This window comes from Mesocricetus auratus, unplaced genomic scaffold (assembly GCF_017639785.1).
Source record: "Mesocricetus auratus isolate SY011 unplaced genomic scaffold, BCM_Maur_2.0 Super-Scaffold_100734, whole genome shotgun sequence".
Classification (NCBI taxonomy): domain Eukaryota; kingdom Metazoa; phylum Chordata; class Mammalia; order Rodentia; family Cricetidae; genus Mesocricetus; species Mesocricetus auratus.
In genome coordinates, this window is record NW_024429271.1 from 1,500,134 (window position 1) to 1,505,045 (window position 4,912).

Here is a 4,912-nt window from a genome sequence, read left to right on the forward strand (position 1 = left end):
CTATGAAGCTTGTTCCAGGACAGCCAGTGCTGTTAGAGAGAAACCATGCCTCAAAAAACCAAAAGAAAAGAAACAAAACTTGGGAACCTGAGCAGTGGTATACCAGAATGCAAGTGAGATCCAATAGTATTAGCAAAGAGTGAAGCAGAAACTGGACCTGAAAGCAGTACTTAGGAGAGGAGCCTGCCAGACTAGAGTGTGAATGAAGTCATCATTAAAAGCAAGGGCCTATCAATGAGAAGGCCATATCTATTATCAATTTGCATATGATCATAATTTGCTTTTACTCACATATAGTAACACTATCATGATTCCTACATATTCAGTTATCTTTAAATCTAAAATTTTCTCACAGTTTATAATCTTGCCTAGAAAAAATCTCATCCAAAAAAAATTTGAAAAAGTTTTCTCACTAATTCTAATTACTCTATTCTCTGTAATTGGGTACATTTTTCAATACTGTAAAGCTATTGTACTCTAAAGTTTTCCTTATATTATCAAAAAAGAAATGGAGTATCATTCAACTTGTTTTTTGGAAACCTAAGACAAACATAGGCCACACAATTTGACCCAGGCCATACCTAGGCAAAGACAGGGAGAGACAGAAAGAAAGGGGAAGATTGGGGAGAAGGAAGAAATTCAATTAAATGAATCCCTTTAAAAAGGGACACATTTAAAGCCAGGCAGTGGTGGTGTACACCTTTAATCCCAGCACTCAGGAGGAAAAGGATTTTGAGGCCTGAGAGAGTTCCAAGCCTGCCAACACTGTTACACAGAGAAATCCTGTCTTGGAAAAACAAAGAAATGAAACAGAACAGACTATATACACAATTGCATTGGAGAGAGTTTCTGAGTATTGTGGTGCAAGCAGAAATATGTGGCTTCAAGGTCACCATTCACAACATAACCATCCAGAAACACAAAGAAAAACACCTTTGCAAGGACAGAAAAAAAGTTAATATACAATTGAACTCCAATATAAAAATATAAAGGGCATCAATCCAATGAATCTAGTGTAATATTTTTCCTTCTTGTTTTTATAACTATCTTTTTCTGTTGGTATTTGCAATCATTCCTAGTTTTGTCACTACAAGACTCAAGGAGGGAGCTAGGCAGTGGTGCCCACGTTCAATCCTAGCACTTGAATTCAAGGTTATATACAGGAGTATACAGAGAAACCCTGCCTCAAAAAACAAAACCTAACTAACTAGCTAGCTAGTTAACTAACTACTAACTAACAAAGACTCAACATGGAGGGTAAGCAATGGTATAAACCTTTAGTCCCAGCACCAGTTTGGTCACCCTGGTCTACAAAGGGAATGCATTTCAGGATAACCCAGAGAAACTTTCTCTATAAACCAAAAAAACCTCAAGTAGGGGCAGACATCTACATAGTGAGTTCCAGGCTACCGAAGGTTATTGAGACCCTGTCTCAAAAATAAAAGCAAAGCAAAGAAGTTAAACATAGAAAAAAGCAAATAAAACATGTTTGCTCAAATGCAATCATTAAAATTGTATGTAGTAAATACAAAGATGAACTATAACCAGAAAAAATCCATAGCTGTTCTGATATAAAAACCTTGGTTCTACATCATATACCATACACCGTTTGGTAAAAACAAGCCTGACAAACAATGCATGCCTACTTATATGTATTTGCAATTATATTTTCTTCATGGTGGTTAAACACACACATATATATATACACAGATAAATGCTTTTGGCTGGTATTCATGCCAATTATTTGAAATTTCGCTGTGAGGAAAACATCCACATTTCTGTTACAGTTTATAGGAAAAAACTATTATAAAGCTCATGTAACAAGCTCTTTAAAGAACATCCTCAGTGTCTGACTGGGATAAAGCCTAGAATATATCTTCTTTGAGGTTTACTTTGATGTTCAATAACAGAACATACTGTACATAGCCAACAATTTTTCTAGTGCATCACCATAATTGTACTCTGTAACCCAGCCCTTTGGATTGCAATGGAAGGAAGCACCCTGGGAGATAGTAAGTTCCAGGACAGCCTGAACTAGACTGGGCAGCTGTCCTCTCAAAAAAAGGGGGACAAGGTTAACAAAAAAGCCATTCTCCGTAAAAGTCTACTTTGAAGGGAAACTATGTATCTTCTACACACTCTGTCAGAATAAAATATGTGCAGGTATCTAAAACTCTTATTCAATTAAGAGAAACTCATGAGTTAGTTGACACTAGTATCATCTGGTAATCATAAAAGTTTAGGTATTGTCCACTCTACTAAATCACATCGACATTTAAACAAGACAGGTGGCAAAAGTGCCCACTATATTGTGAAAAAAATGTCTCAAACATTTTAACTACTATTTTTTCCTATTATACTTAAATTTTGTTTTATGGTCAAACCAGGGAAAAGCTTAAGACCTTCATGTGTGAGTAATATCAATCAATATAAAGCCTAGGATCTATCATAACAACTAAGAAATCTAAGCTTTAAAGTGGCAAAACATGGCTTAAAGTATATTAAACTACTAATTTAACTGCATTTTCTGCCACCCATATGACCACCCCAATCATAACGAAATACTGTTGTATGATGTGAGATGGAGTGCTATGCAGTGTAAGGAATATACTCCTAAAACCGTCAGGTAAACATCATCTCTAGTTTCTACAGGTATCTGAGAGACCAGCAAGATGAAGTCAATCTACTTGAATTAACTTCATGTTTATATTAGCTAAATAAATCCTTCCATGGTGTCAAAGCAAATGTTCAGTGTATTTGGAACACAAAGAAACGAAATAAGCAAGATCTTGTGCTAAACAAGCTTTTCAGACCTGCTTAAACAAGGTCTGAAAAAGGGCTATTAAATAAATTTGTTGTTGGAAGGATCATCTTTCTGGAACTTCCTCTTGAGAAAACAAACTTTTAAATATAATTACCACTATGTAAAGATATTCATAGATGATAGCCTCATTCAAAATAAGATAAATAAGATCTCTTTGATCTTATGATACCGAAAAAATTCATTTCAAAACTTCAGCTCATATTTTCAGTTTGTTTTCTAGGACTACACAATTATATCATAATGCTATTTATTTATAAGACTCGAAGGAAACATCTCAAAGATCAAATATATACATTTTAATAACTGAAATATTTACATGATGAAGCCATGTCAAGACTCAACATTAAGAACATTGTTTTGGATGTCCTCAAGATGTTTAAAAGGAGAAAAGAAAAAAGGAAAAAAATGACCTTAGTAACTCAAGCTCACAGTTACAGTATTCTAACAAGCCGGACTTTACCTTTTAATAAGCAAACATGGCACCTTATTTCTTTATAAGAAATGTTTAGAACCCACACAAATTAAACCAAGACAAACTGAAAATGTAGCGAGTAAAATGTTATAGAACTTTAGAATTTAATCTGCTTCAGTTCTGAGCCAAATTGGAGGAAGAAATAAGACTATGATGTATCATCTGATTAACAGAGAAACACAAATATGATTTAGCAGACTGTTGTTGCTCACTGCAGAATATCACACTCTGGGAAACTCACACAATAATCATACTAGTAGTTACATGGGTTGGCCCAATTATCACTTTTCTTTTATGAGTCTATTGGGGAATTACAAAATGTTTAGGGGAGCCCACCAAGGAAAATTTAAAAAAGACTTTTATACATACACTCACATAAACACATTAATACAGAGATACATTAGGAATGACTGCTAGTTTTTTCTCTCTAATTTTAAACTCCATGCCTTTACAAGGGCTTGCCATTTCTGAACAGGGCAATGGGATGAGATGGTAATGGGTAAGACTAGTATTCAAATTATTCATGTTGCTGCCTATACAGTATAATTATAATATTAGGTGGAATCCTGGAAAAGAACTGAGGAATCATTTAAATATTTAAAAGGAACTAATCAGCAGAACAAGATTACATGAGATAGACTGTGTACAGTAGTTGCAGCTTATAAAACACACCAGCAATTTGTACCTGTTGAGTATAAAGAGAATCAGGGATACAGAGGACTTTACAACCAAGTGCATACACAGGGCATCAACAAATTAGAGGACAAAGAATTCACATTTTCTGCACTAAAAGATCACACAAATGTCTTTGAAGATAAAGAAAATTCAAAGGTTTTTGAAGGGTGTAAAAGAAGAAATCTGAAATGTAACTCTGACTGTAAAAAGAGTTTTACTTCATGAGACCAATTTTCTTGGCTTCTGTTTCATATATCAATAATCTCCACATTTGGACTACAAAAACATCTGCTTCTTCATCTAGTACCTTGAAGACAAGACAGTACACATAAAGATAATTAGTAGTATGCCAAATTGACAGCAACATACAAGAAAATTCTTATCCAAACACAATCAACATAATGACTTAAACAAAAATTGTCCAGTATGAAATAAATTTTAAACAGAACAGTTAAATCAGCAAAATAAAGATAATGATTCAATCATCTACTGTGATTCTTGAATAATAATTCCATTGTACTTTTGTTTACTGCTTGTATTTTCAGATACACAGGCCAGACTGTCCCTAAACTTCAAAGGAAACAAGGACAATATTGAGCTCCTGCTTTCCCCTTCTCCAAGTATTGAGATTTCAGGCATATGCCACCACTGCAACACAGTCTCCAAAATACCGTGTGGATACAACTTTTTATTTTGAAGGTAATTTTATAGATATTACATTTATATGTGCCTGGCCAAACTACTTCATAAGGAAAAAAGCTTGCTATACAGAACTATCTATGCATGGGCATTGGTTGTGCATGCCTTTAAGCCCAGCACTCAGGAGGCAGAGAACGGGATCTCTGTGAGTTTGAGGCTAGACTCCAAACAATACAGAGAATTCCTGACTCAAAAAAAACCAAAAAATAAAAGTGAAAAACTTAAATGTATAATGTATATTT